The following is a 14,559-nucleotide window of genomic DNA, read 5'->3' as shown; positions in this document are numbered from 1 at the left end:
CACTACCACACGCATCATCACCGCACACCCCTGCACTACCGCACGCATCATCACCGCACACCCCTGCACTACCGCACGCATCATCACCACACACCCCTGCACTGCCACACAAATCATCGCCGCACACCCCCCCAGCACTACCGCACGCATCATCACTGCACACCGCTGCACTACCGCACACATCGTCGCCGCACACCCCCCCAGCACTACCGCACGCATCATCACCGCACGCACCCCCGGCACTACCACACGCATCATCACCGCACACCCCTGCACTACCGCACGCATCATCACCGCACACCCCTGCACTACCGCACGCATCATCACCGCACACCCCTGCACTACCGCATGAATCATCACCGCACACGCAGGCACTACCTCAGTGATGTCTCCCGTGACAGTACGGCACTCTTCAGTTGCTGCGTGGAGCTAAGAGTGGCGGTGTTCTACTGTTGTTCCTGTCAGCTTCATGTAGCAGAGCTGAAGCGTCGTGGGACCTCTGTGGATTACGTCGGACCTGTAGGGGTATTTGGGGATTTTAATAAAATGGTGAAAGGGTGTTTTTTTGTCTTTTATTCCAAATAAAGTAGTTTTTTGGCTGTATGTGTTTATTTACTTTCACTTACAGGTTAATCACTGGGGGTGTCTCATAGACGCCTGCCATGATTAACCCCTTATTACCCCGATTGCCACCGCATCAGGGCAATTCAGGATGAGCCGGGTAGAGTCCCGGGACTGGCGTATCTAATGGATGCGGCAATTCCAGGCGGCTGCTGGCTAATATTTTTAGGCTGGGGTGCTCCCCATAACGTGGAGCTCCCCATCCTGACAATACCAGCCTTCAGCCGTGTGGCTTTATCTTGGCTGGTATCAAAATTGGGGGGGACCGCACGTCGTTTTTTTAAAATTATTTATTTATTTTAATGCAAGATAGACCCGCCCACCAGCGGCAGTGATTGGTTGCAGTGAGACAGCTGTCACTCAGCGTGGGGGCGTGTCTGACTGCAAACAATCATAGGCGCCGGTGGGTGGGGAAAGTAGTGAATACGAGATTGAATAATGGGCGGCCGGCATTTTCAAATCAGGAGAAGCCGCCAGAGCTTTGTGACAGCCGTGCAGCTCCGCGTCGGTGATCGGTGAGTGGGTGAGAGTGAGTGAATGAGTCAGTGAGTGAGTCAGTGAGTGAGAGAGTTTGAGAGTGAGTGATTGCTTTTCTGACAAGCAATGAATTTATATCACTTCTGGGCATGCTCAGAAGTAAAAACCGAATCCGGTACATGCTTCCGGCGTTTGAGGCATGCCACCATATCCGGCGCGCATAGACTTTCATTATGCACCATGCCGCACAGCGCCACACACGGAGCTATGCAGTTTTTGCCGCTGGCAAAAAATGTTTCTCTCTGCGTGCTGTGCGGCCGCCGGAGTGACGATTTTTGCCGCATCCAGCAAAAACCGGATCAAACGCAAGTACATGCGGCACAATCCAGCGCTAATAAGTCTATGAGGAAAATCCGCACCCGGCGGCAAAAAAAAACGGATGCGTTTTCCCGCAAAGCGCCGCTTTGTGCCGCACAGCCAAAACCTGATGTGTGAACATGCCCTTAGCCTAAATAAGTGCATTTTTTCCAATGCATCTTTTAATTGTACTTACTGGCAAAATGCAGGTGGAAACCATAAAGAATTATATGCTGATTATTTTTCCTATACTTCAAACTGAAAAAGGGCATCGTGTGCCATGCTGAGCTGTCATAGAGTTCACTGTGGAAACGACATAGGCAGTCACTATTACACAGCAGGACAATAATTCGATAGCAGCCTCTCCAGCATGGTATCAGAGCTGACATAACTACTCTACTTTTCAACCAAGTTAAAAATAAAGACCAACCACTCAGCTTGTGATCTCCCCCTCCACCCTCTCTGTAACAGAGAAGGAGAACGATCATCACCAGCAATCAGCCCCTGCAATGAAGCAGAACCGAGAGCTCACTTCACGCTCAGGAGAGATCACTACAGCTCCTCCTCGTGGTTGGTGAGTTTGGACACTTTAGAGCACATTTCTCAAGTTACAAACTATAGAAATGATCCCTGAAAGTATAGTCTTAACCTGTAACCAGCAGTCTCCACACTCCACACCCTGCACACTATCACTGTACATTATGGAGATACATTTTGTGTTCCTCCCCATCAGCAAACTGGCTGGCCCAGGCCTCACTGCTGATCATCGCGCCGGCTATTACTTTATAATACGTGAATTACTCAATAATTCAGCTTGCACAAAGTACCAGAAACCGCTTCATGAAAATCTGCATATGACCCGCCCACCGACCAATCAGAGTGCCATTTTGGAGCAGATTCATAGGTTAGCTGTGGATGCGGCCGCGGCCTGTCATAGGCTAGCTGTGGATGCGGCCACGGCCTGTCATAGGCTAGCTGTGGATGCGGCCGCGGCCTGTCATAGGCTAGCTGTGGATGCGGCCGCGGCCTGTCATAGGCTAGCTGTGGATGCGGCCGCGGCCTGTCATAGGCTAGCTGTGGATGCGGCCGCGGCCCCTGTCTGGACCCTTGACCCAGGATTACTGCGGAGGGGGGGTTCTATATTTCAAAAAAGATGGAGTCACTAATTATGTTGAGGGAAGAGTTCTGCCCAGCGCAAGGAGGAGAGATATGCCAGTAAATTTCCAGGTGCTTTATTCTGCTTGGTTTCCAATAAAAACGGTCATATAAACATATGAACAGTTAAGACATAGTCCTCCATGGATAATGACACAACAGCGACGCGTTTCGGCTACAGGAGTGTAGCCTTTGTCAAGTGGCTTTACTATGTGAACTGAGTCCTCTTTATACCCATACATGGGAAAGTTCTCCAAACAAGCAGGTGTAGATTCTTGCTGAAATCCTCAGAATTAACCCATGATCCACTGGCTCCAGATGTATCACAGCACATTACAGGTACATGGTTTCAAATACAATATAAAGAGAACAAGGTGATGACCTCCTGTTGGTGTGGGGTGGTACCCAGGAAGAAATCGGTCTGTTTATAGAGTATATTAATTGCAATGATTTTAATTTGCGTTTTACTTCAAATTATCATCAAAGCCAAATAAACTTCCTGGACATCACCCTGCAGGCGGGTGGAGGTACGCCTGATGTGCTTATTACTCCTTACCGTAAGGAGATAAGTGAGAACACCATTTTGAGATATGGCTCATGTCATCCTAGGCATGTGACTTCTAACATTCCTAAGGGGGAGTTAATCCGAACTAAACGCAATTGCTCAGATAGCAGATATTTGGAAGAAGTTTTAAGAGACAAGTGTAAGGATCTAAGAGATAGGGGCTACCCCAAAAATTTGTTAGCTAGGACATATGAGGAGGTCTCTCAGATGAAACGGGAGTCACTGCTAATAGATAGGGTAAAACCCTCAAGTAGTAGTGACAGCAATGTTATAAACTTTGTCACTACTTACAGTGAGGATTTTAATAGAATAAACAAGAGGAAAGAAAATGTGCAAAAAGTGGGATCACCAGAAATAACCATACAATAACGTTTTATTATATCAAAAAAACATACAAACACACAGATGTTCATTAAAAACAATTAAAAAGCCAAAGCTTATACACATATTTGATGCCAATGGTATATGCCACCAAAATACACCCCACCCTCTCAACAGGCCACAAAAAAACCCAAGATAATAAGTCAGAGCAAATGTGACAGCCAAAAAACTTTGCTCAATCAGTAACAAGCAATAAGTGTAACATGATGAATAAGACTCAAACAATCACAGAATAATACTACATACGATTACCTCCAAGCCACATAATAATGACCTGCCTTAAGAGCACATGTCTGGAACAAGTTTAAAGCATGGCACACACCCAGAGAAATTTTGCAAGGGGTAAATGGCAAAACGATAGCGTGAGAAGGGTGGGGTGGTGACCCCACGCGTATCGCTACAAGGAGTTGTCTCTTCCTCAGGGGAAAGTGAGGCAAACTGTGGTTAGTGTGTCTTAAATAACCGTATTAATCAAAGAAAATTGCTTACCAGCATGGATATGGAAGAGGAAGAAAAATCGCCATGCAACCTAAGGACGCCGGTGGGCGCCGCCATTGTGTGTCACGTGACCTGATCATGTGATCCCCAAGACGTGCAAACGTCCCAGCCAGAGCGCATGCGCAATAACATCGGCGCTACATAAGCATCAGGCGATCTCATGCCAAAATAGAATAAGATAGGCGTGCAGCAAACACATACATTATACGTACAAAACAGGTAGTATGCATGCGCTGAAAAGATGAATTTGTGCGATTTGTTTATTTAGAAGAAAGCCCGCATAAACATGCGCATGCGCAGAATCCATAAGATATCCCTGAAGGGACATTTCAGCTTCAGAGATGGATACTGCAAAAACAACATGAGAGCAGATCCCGAGGCACCCTTGGACAGGCGTCCGATGCAAATCAGTCGCATCGGCAGCTGTACTATACTCGCATAACAAATATACCAAATGCGAGCTGCACCACGTGATCTGATCGCATGTTACTATGCCATAAGATGTGCCTCTCAAGGCGCATGCGCCAAGGTACCGGCACTAACCATATATGAAGCGATCCCATATAAAAATGGAATGATCGCAAGGCACATCCCAGCCCATTAGGGCCAATATCACTTGGTAACATAAACTCATGCACTCACAATCTGTGCGCACAGAACAAACAGCACGCATTCACCAAAGAGATATCAAATGTGAGTAGTACAGATCTGGATGCGATAACCACACATATAAATGCGCATGCGCTACCACCACACGTAATCATACAAGGGACATCTCCACCCAAAGCAGCAAAATGACCATTGTATGAGCTGGTCACAAACATATTGCTTAGAGGACATATTGAGATCCAATACAGATGCACAGACAACCGTCATGTATTTGCATCATACTGGTCACATATATCCTAATAACACAAACCCTCAATTTGTGTACACAAAGCAAGTAGTGTACATATGCACCAAGGACCACAAAGAGCGGATTTATAATTCAAATGACCCCACCGGAATGTTATTATCCTATGGAGGAACAATGCCCAAAAAAACCACGGTACATGAGCAGGTCACGGAACATTACCAAAGAGACATATTAAGATGTAATGTAGTCACATAGACAACTGTAACACATTTACATAGTATTGGTATATCAAAAAGATGCCAACAAAATAAAATGTCCAAATTTAGTAGACAGCAAAGTCCCATTTCGACGAGTCTTTACAAAAGAGGTCAGCAACTTGTGTGTATTCACCAACAGGAAATAAGCATGCTCCACTTCAGGCCGCAGTTCAGATGATCCCGTAACTCCAGGAACCAAAAAAAGGGGAGGACACAAGGAGACAAGCTCCAATCAACGCGTCAAGAAGCAGGCATCAGGAAAAGATCTTCTCAAACCGAAGTCGACAAGCCCTATTCAGGGCAGAAGGAACCAGGTCGCCATGACCAAAACCCTAGAATGTTGAAAAAATATATGCATAATCAAAACAAAATAAAACCCACACCAGAAAAAACGGGGGGGACCAAATATATCCTGGGTGAGAGGTGAAATGGAAATGGGGGTGGGATGGGGGGGGGGGAGGAAGGAAGGGGATGGAAGGGCAGGGGGAGAAGGGGGGGGGGAAGGGGGTAAAACCCTCAAGTAGTAGTGAGGATTTTAATGACATTGTTAAAATTGTGAGAAAATACATTCCTATTTTGAATAGTGATTTGACAACCAGAGAAGTACTGACCAAATGTGATATTAGATTCCTTCCAAAAAAAGCTCCCACAATTGGTAATATAGTATCCCCAAGTTTTTTAAAATCTCCCCCGCAAAAGGGTTCTACATGGTTGGACCTTAAGGGTTTTTTTAAATGTCATCACAATATTTGTATCTCCTGCTCCCATGCTGATAGGACGAAAACATTTACTTCTATAGCTAATGGCCATACTTATGACATTAATAGATTCATCAACTGTAATACCACCGGAGTAATTTATCTAATAACATGCACCCTATGTCGAATCCAGTATGTAGGGTGCACTATTGGTCCCCTTAAGAAACGAATAAGGCGTCATTTATCTGATGCCTCGGGAACGAAAAAAATTGGTACTTCAATGGTATCAAAACATTTTTCTGAAGTACACGGAGGTGATAACAGTAGTTTCAGTTTTTGTGGCATTGAAAGGGTTCAGAAACCTATCAGAGGGGGATGTTATAGACGGAAAATCTTAAATCGTGAGTCTTTTTGGATCTTTAAATTAGGAACTAGGCAGCCAAATGGTTTGAATATACGCAAAGATCTGATATTGCAATACAACTGATTGACATGTCTCCGTAGGGTGTAATACATATATAATTGATTAAATTAATGATAATATATATGGAAATGAAATAAAGAATCATAACTATACATGATAAATAACAAAAGAACAGAGATATATATACACACTTCCCCTCCCCCTTTTCCCCTCCCTCCTTCTCCCCCCCCCTTTTTTTTTCCTCCCTCCATAGCGGAGATTTGTCAATACCATTGTCAGTTGAATTCAGTGAAGTTGCGGTTTGGTGGGACTAAAAGAACAGTCACATAGGTATTTTTTCAAAACATTTTTTTTTTTTTTTTTTGTACTAGTGCATTGAGTGTTGGGTATGGGATATCTATTATATATGTTATTCTATCATATCTGTGAACAGGGCAACTATGATAATGCATCTATATTGTGATACACTCTCTTTGGTAATAGTTTATATCACTCTGATTGTTATACATTTGCATATATCTTTTAGGTAATTTTTATCATGGGAATATTATAATGTAACATTCAAGCAGTGTCTGTTAATACGAGAGAATTGTTATACAATAGTAGTTTTAGCTCCGGAGACATAGAAAGAGTTTATAAACCCATTAAAACTTTTCCCTTTTTTTTTTTTCTCTTTTTTTTTTCTATCTTTCTCTGGATTCAATTGTATTGGTGCATAGATCTTTGGGTATCAATTGTTTATTACATATGCTATTCCATCATTTCTAAGGAACAGGGCAATTATAACAATGCATTTGTATTGTGATACACTCCCTTTGGTAATGATTCATATCACTCTGATTGTTATATATTCATGTATTTTTCATGTAACTTCTATTATATGACTATTATGATGTAGCTCTCAAGCAGTGTCTTTCAATATGAGAGTACTGTTATATAATGTGCATAGCTCTTGTTCTCTTTATATTGTATTTGAAACCATGTACCTGTAATGTGCTGTGATACATCTGGAGCCAGTGGATCATGGGTTAACTCTGAGGATTTCAGCAAGAATCTACACCTGTTTGTTTGGAGAACTTTCCCATGTATGGGTATAAAGAGGACTCAGTTCACATAGTAAAGCCACTTGACAAAGGCTACACTCTTGTAGCCGAAACGCGTCGCTGTTGTGTCATTATCCATGGAGGACTATGTCTTAACTGTTCATATGTTTATATGACCGTTTTTATTGGAAACCAAGCAGAATAAAGCATCTGGAAATTTACTGGCATATCTCTCCTCCTTGCGCTGGGCAGAACTCTTCCCTCTTCATTATACACAGGTAACAGCACCTGTAGCCCGAGCAGCAGAAGGAAATCAGAGCACATGGAATGGGTGAGCTGAAAGTTTCTCTTTTTGTCTCACTAATTATGTTGTGTTTTATTTCTAATAAAAATATTTTTCTCTGTGTATTTTTCTCTGTGTACCGCACGCATCATCACCGCACACCCCTGCACTGCCACACAAATCATCGCCGCACACCCCCCCCAGCACTACCACACGCATCATCACCGCACACCCCTGCACTACCGCACGCATCATCACCGCACACCCCTGCACTACCGCACGCATCATCACCACATACGCAGGCACTACCGCACGCATCATCACCGCACACCCCTGCACTACCGCATGAATCATCACCGCACACGCAGGCACTACCTCAGTGACGTCTCCCGTGACAGTACGGCTCACTTCAGTTGCTGCGTGGAGCTAAGAGTGGCGGTGTTCTACTGTTGCTCCTGTCAGCTTCATGTAGCAGAGCTGAAAGCGTCGTGGGACCTCTGTGGATTACGTCGGACCTGTAGGGGTATTTGGGGATTTTAATAAAATGGTGAAAGGGTGTTTTTTTGTCTTTTATTCCAAATAAAGTAGTTTTTTGGCTGTATGTGTTTATTTACTTTCACTTACAAGTTAATCACTGGGGGTGTCTCATAGACGCCTGCCATGATTAACCCCTTATTACCCCGATTGCCACCGCATCAGGGCAATTCAGGATGAGCTGGGTAGAGTCCCGGGACTGGCGCATCCAATGGATGCGGCAATTCCGGGCGGCTGCTGGCTAATATTTTTAGGCTGGGGTGCTCCCCATAACGTGGAGCTCCCCTTCCTGACAATACCAGCCTTCAGCCGTGTGGCTTTATCTTGAATGGTATCAAAATTGGGGGGGACCGCACGTCGTTTTTTTTAAATTATTTATTTTTTTAATGCAGGATAGACCCGCCCACTGGCGGCAGTGATTGGTTGCAGTGAGACAGCTGTCACTCAGCGTGGGGGCGTGTCTGACTGCAAACAATCATAGGCGCCGGTGGGCGGGGAAAGCAGTGAATACGAGATTGAATAATGGGCGGCCGGCATTTTCAAATCAGGAGAAGCCGCCAGAGCTTTGTGACAGCCGTGCAGCGCCGCGTCGGTGATCGGTGAGTGGGTGAGAGTGAGTGAATGAGTCAGTGAGTGAGTCAGTGAGTGAGAGAGTTTGAGAGTGAGTGATTGCTTTTCTGACAAGCAATGAATTTATATCACTTCTGGGCATGCTCAGAAGTAAAAACCGAATCCGGTACATGCTTCCAGCGTTTGAGACATGCCACCGTATCTGGCGCGCATAGACATTCATTATGCACCATGCCGCACAGCGCCGCACACGGCGCTATGCAGTTTTTTGCCGCTGGCAAAAAATGTTTCTCTCTGCGTCCTGTGCGGCCGCCGGAGTGACGATTTTTGCCGCATCCAGCAAAAACCGGATCAAACGCAAGTACATGCGGCACAATCCAGCGCTAATAAGTCTATGAGGAAAATCCGCACCCGGCGGCAAAAAAAAACCGGATGCGTTTTCCCGCAAAGTGCCGGATTGTGCCGCACAGCCAAAACCTGATGTGTGAACATGCCCTTAGCCTAAATAAGTGCATTTTTTCCAATGCATCTTTTAATTGTACTTACTGGCAAAATGCAGGTGGAAACCATAAAGAATTATATGCTGATTATTTTTCCTATAATCAAACTGAAAAAAGGCTACGTGTGCCATGCTGAGCTGTCTAAGGCTCTGTGCGCACTGGGAAATGGAATTTTCTTGAGAAAATTCCGCATCCTCTCAAAGATTACCGCACCCGCGGTAAAAAACCGCGGGAAACCGCACCCGAAAACCGCATGCGGTTTGCCACGGTTTGCCGCGGCTTTACCGCGGTATTATTCGCGGTATTGCCGCGGTTTTGCCGCGTGCGGGTTGGGATGTGCTTTATTGCATTCAATGCAATAAAGCACATTGAAGAAAAAAAAAAAAAAAAAAATACATTTAATTCTGATAGTAGATAGACAGAAGAATAGATAGAGGGATAGATAGATAGATGACAGATCGCTACATTTCCCACGGTCGGCAGTGAGTTCACATTACCGGCCGTGGGAAATGACCGATAATTACCTCTGCTGTCTGCTGCATTCAGCCTGTCTGTGACAGTCGCGGCTGGATGGAAGCAGTGCAGGATGTCGGAGCGGTGGATTACGCCGGAGCTTTGGTGCGGGAGGGGTTAATAAAATGGTGAACGAGGCTTGTTGGTTTTATTTAAAATAAAGGATTTTTCGGTGTCTGTGTTTTTTTCACTTTACTTACGGGTTGATCATGTCAGCTGTCTCATAGACGCTGCCATGATCAAGCCTGGGGTTAATGGCGGTGGTCCCCCATCACCATTAACCCCTTGTATTACCTTGTCACCACTGCTACACGGTGGCAAGAAGAGCCGAGGACACGCCGGCAGTGCCGCATAATGGATGCGACAGTGCCGGGGCAGCTGCGGCTGATATTCTCGGCTGCCGGAGGGGGAGTGAGGCGGGGGACATTACCCCTGCCCCTCTCCCTCCCCCGCCTGAGGATACCGGGCCGCCGCTGTGTGCTTACCTCGGCTGGAAGGTAAATATGCAGCGGAGCCCACGTTCTTTTTTTTCTATATTTCCGTTTTCTTTCTGTGTGTTCTATGTGTCTGTGTTCTATGTCTGTGATGTCTATCTGTGTCTGTGATGTCTGTGATGTGTGTCTGTGTCTGTGATGTGTGTGTGTCTATCTGTGTCTGTGATGTGTGTGTGTCTGTGATGTCTGTGTGTGTGTGATGTGTGTGTTTACTCTGCACGACTTCCTGTTCCTGTAATGACATCACTTCCCTGCAAAACCGCAAGCAAGTGATGCACATTACCGGAGGTAAACCGCAAAATACCGCAGGGAATAACGCAGGAAAACGCAGTGAACCGCACAGAATTTGCTGCCTGCGTTATTCCCTGCGGGATTTCATGATTAACATTGAGTCAATGTAGTGAAATCCCGCAGCGATGTGCGGAAAAGAAGTGACATGCACTTGTTTTTGCTGCGGGATTCCCGCAGCAAAACATGCAGCTGTCAAATTCCGCCCAGTGCGCACAGGATTTTTTTTCTCCATAGGATTTGCTGGTGATTCACTGCAGAGATGTTATGAACATTTTCTGCAGCGAAACATGCAGCAAATCCGCGAAAAATCCGGTAAGTGCGCACATAGCCATAGAGTTCACTGTGGAAACAACATAGGCAGTTGCTATTACACAGCATAACAATAATTCCATAGCAGCCTCTCCAGCATGGTATCAGAGCTGACACAACTACTCTACTTTTCAACCAAGTTAAAAATACAGAGCAACCACTCAGCTTGTGATCTCCCCCTCCACCCTCTCTGTAACAGAGAAGGAGAACGATCATCACCAGCAATCAGCCCCTGCAATGAAGCAGAACCGAGAGCTCACTTCACGCTCAGGAGAGATCACTACAGCTCCTCCTCGTGGTTGGTGAGTTTGGACACTTTAGAGCACATTTCTCAAGTTACAAACTATAGAAATGATCCCTGAAAGTATAGTCTTAACCTGTAACTAGCAGTCTCCACACTCCACACCCTGCACACTATCACTGTACATTACGGAGATACATTTTGTGTTCCTCCCCATCAGCACACTGGCTGGCCCAGACCTCACTGCTGATCATCGCGCCGGCTATTACTTTATAATACGTGAATTATTCAATAAGTTTCATCGCACAAGGTACCAGAAACCGCTTCATGAAAATCTGCATATGAACCGCCCACCGACCAATCAGAGTGCCGTTTTGGAGCAGATACAGCATGAAGACTGACTGGCAGAAACATGTGGATGTGTTACGTCATAATGAGGTGGCCGAGGTTAGTGTCGGCAGCGGCGCACGTTTAGTGATGTCATGACGATATAACTTGTGTAGCGGCTGCCCGTTATGTGACGACTGCTGGAGGCGGCGCTGCCCGCTCAGCGCGTTATGTAGGACGTATACGTCAGCCGGTGATAGCTCCGCTCTATGCACCAGAGTGACGGATGTGTGAGGTTTGGTTGGAGCCGCTCCTGCCCACATTGCGCCTGTATCACGCCACGTCTGGAACTGGTGAATGTTGATAAAAATGGATGAATTGTACAGAAACTCCATCCGTTTGCATCGGGGTTTTTCTTTAATGACCCGGAGGTGAAGCCTGTAACCCCGGGATCGCGTCACATTGCCATACAGCAGTGCCTCTGTCTGACAGGCGGGATTCAGCTGATCTGTCTGACCCCAGATCCGGGGCATTGTTCACCTTTGGCTGTTTTCACACATTTTTTTTTTCTTCAGGCACGATCCGGCGAAAAAACGGATCAGTTGCATCAGCTTTTTTCATCAGTTCCTTCAGTTTTTTGACGGATGCGTTGTGATACTGAGCACGATCAGTTCAAAAAAACGGATCCGGCAGCCGTATCTGTTTTCATGCTGCATTACGCCGGATCCGGTGTCCATAGGCTTCCATTATAAAACACGTGGATCCGGCGCGATACGGTTTTTCGCCAGAGACAAAAAACGTTCTCAGCGTTCCATCCGGCCGCCGGACAAGCATCCAAAGCCGGATGGAATCCAAGGCCATCCGGTACAATCCGGTGCTAATAGAAGTCTAGGAGGGAAAAAACGGATCTGGCGGCAACAGACGCTACATCTGTTTTTTCAGGTTTTTGACGGATTGTGCCTGATGGCAAAAAAACTGATGCGTGAAAGCAGCCTAAAGGGTGCTTTACACACTGCGACATCGCAAGCGATTGCTAGCGATGTCGTGCGCGATAGCTCCCGCCCCCGTGCGACATTTGGTGCTTGCTGCCGTAGCGAACATTATCACTACTGCAGCGTCACACGCACATACCTTGTCAGCGACGTCGCTGTGACCGCCGAACAATCCCTCCATCAAGGGGGAGGTGTGTTCGGCGTCATAGCGACATCACTGCGGCGTCACTAAGCGGCCGGCCAATAGAAGCGGAGGGGTGGAGATGAGCGGGGCGTAACATCTCCTTCCTTCCTCATTGCCGGTGGACGCAGGTAAGGAGATGTTCGTCGCTCCTGCGGTGTCACACATAGCGATGTGTGATGCCGCAGGAACGGCAACATCGTACCTGCAGCAGCAACGATATTAAGGAAAGGAGCGTTGTGTCAACGATCACCGTTTTTGAATGATTTTGCGATCGTTGATCGTCGCTCATTAGTGTTACACGCTGCAATGTCGCTACCGGCGCCGGATGTGCGTCACTAACGACGTGACCCCGATGATATATCAGTAGCGATGTCGCAGAGTGTAAAGCACCCTTTAGTCTTCAGATAAATGCTCCGACAGCTATTGTGGGGCACCAATATGTGAAGTCTGCTTTACTTGTTTCCTGGGGGGCAAAAAAATGGAGGCACCACTCCAGCAGGGATATCGTTCCTTTAAATGGAATTCCCCTGTCTTATACTCACCTGCCGCCATCTTCATCCTTCAATCCCGCGGTGCCATCTTGTAACTAACTTCTGATTGGCCAGACGTTACATCACAATCTCCCAATGAACCTCCATGAGATCCAGAACGAGACTCTCATAGAGTTGTATTGAATTGTGACCTCCGGCTCTCTCCATGAAACACTGGAGCTGCCGACAGGTCACAAATTGCCAAGGCTGGCCAGAGCAATGCTGGAAAAGCATGATGGTGGAAGGTGAGCATACGACCAGGGGCAGGAGACTTACGTTTACAGTATTGCTCCACTATTGCTCTACTATTGAAACAAAAACCCCTGTAGTGGTGCTATAATGCAATATCTCTCCACACATATGGCAAATAACGATTGGAAATAGCCGCCATCTCTCTTAGGCTACATGCGCACGCTGCAGTTTTTTCTGCACACAAACTGCACCCAAAACATCACCTTGTCAGAGAGAGCCTGGAAATGTCCCAAAAAACGCTGGTAAACTGGTTTCACATCAGTGTTTTTTGAAATGCGGCAAGAATGGGGTTTTTTTGCCGCAAAACTGGATCCGTTTTTCTTGTAATGCATTTTCAATGGACTTGCGGCAACATGTGTTTACATGCGGTTACGTGCTGTACTGTCAGGATCCGGTAACTTTCAGTTTTTAAACTTTTTTAAAAACGCAACATGTTGCGTTTTTGACCGCCCGAATACTGCATGTCAACAGATCCTGTACATTGCAGCCGTCGCTGCAGTGTTTTTCAATGGGCGCCGGATCCTCCTTTCCCAGTTGCGGTTGTATGCTGACAAACGGATCTTGTTTGGTGTACTGAGCATGCCCTGAAGCTGACTGGCGAGCTGGCTAGCGTGATTCTCTATCTCTCTATATCTATCTATCTATCTATATTTATCTATCTCTAGCTATCTCTCTCATCAAATTCAGCTCACTCCTCCGGATCACATGACTTCAATGCCCGCCCAATGCAGCTCATTCCCAACTAAATAAACTGCAAAGTACAAGGATCAAGTAAAAAAAAACACTTGCGTTTGCATGCGTTCAACACTAATTAAACAGGATCCAGTCACATGCAGTTTGCATTTTTTTGCCTCAAGGCAAAAAAAACGCTGATGTGAAACCAGCCTTATGTAGGTGCGGTTTTGATGCGTTTTTAGTGCGTTTTTGTTATTGCGTTTTTTTTAAAGGAGAAACAAAATATGATAGGAAAGGATAATAATGGATAGATAGCTAGAATAGAGGATAGATAGAAAAAAATAGAAAGAATAGCTGGATGGATAGATAGATAATAACATTAGATAATAAGAAAGAACAGAAAGAATACATAGAAAGAAATAACAATAGCTTGATAGAGGGATAGCCAGCTTGGTTAGCTGTTTTTTTTTTTTCATTTTTTGGGAGTAAAAAAAAATAACATGGGGTTCCCCCCATTTTTCATATCCAGCAC

The 14,559-nt window shown here is 45.8% G+C and overlaps 1 protein-coding gene and 2 non-coding genes across 3 annotated transcripts in view; all 3 read right to left on the bottom strand.

Annotated features, from left to right (window-relative positions):
• RHBDD2 (rhomboid domain containing 2) overlaps nt 1-14,559 on the bottom strand; it is a 310,146-nt gene that overhangs the window by 249,818 nt on the left and 45,769 nt on the right. The gene's annotated exons all lie outside the window — the stretch shown is intronic.
• Nucleotides 1,884-2,101, bottom strand: LOC142292763 (small nucleolar RNA U3). The gene has a single exon (XR_012750797.1). It is a non-coding gene; the product is annotated as a small nucleolar RNA U3 (small nucleolar RNA).
• Nucleotides 10,983-11,200, bottom strand: LOC142292762 (small nucleolar RNA U3). The gene has a single exon (XR_012750796.1). It is a non-coding gene; the product is annotated as a small nucleolar RNA U3 (small nucleolar RNA).

The sequence above is a fragment of the Anomaloglossus baeobatrachus genome, chromosome 2 (assembly GCF_048569485.1).
Source record: "Anomaloglossus baeobatrachus isolate aAnoBae1 chromosome 2, aAnoBae1.hap1, whole genome shotgun sequence".
Taxonomy (NCBI): domain Eukaryota; kingdom Metazoa; phylum Chordata; class Amphibia; order Anura; family Aromobatidae; genus Anomaloglossus; species Anomaloglossus baeobatrachus.
The sequence above is the reverse complement of the archived record's forward strand: the minus strand, read 5'-3'. Positions and strand labels throughout refer to the sequence as shown.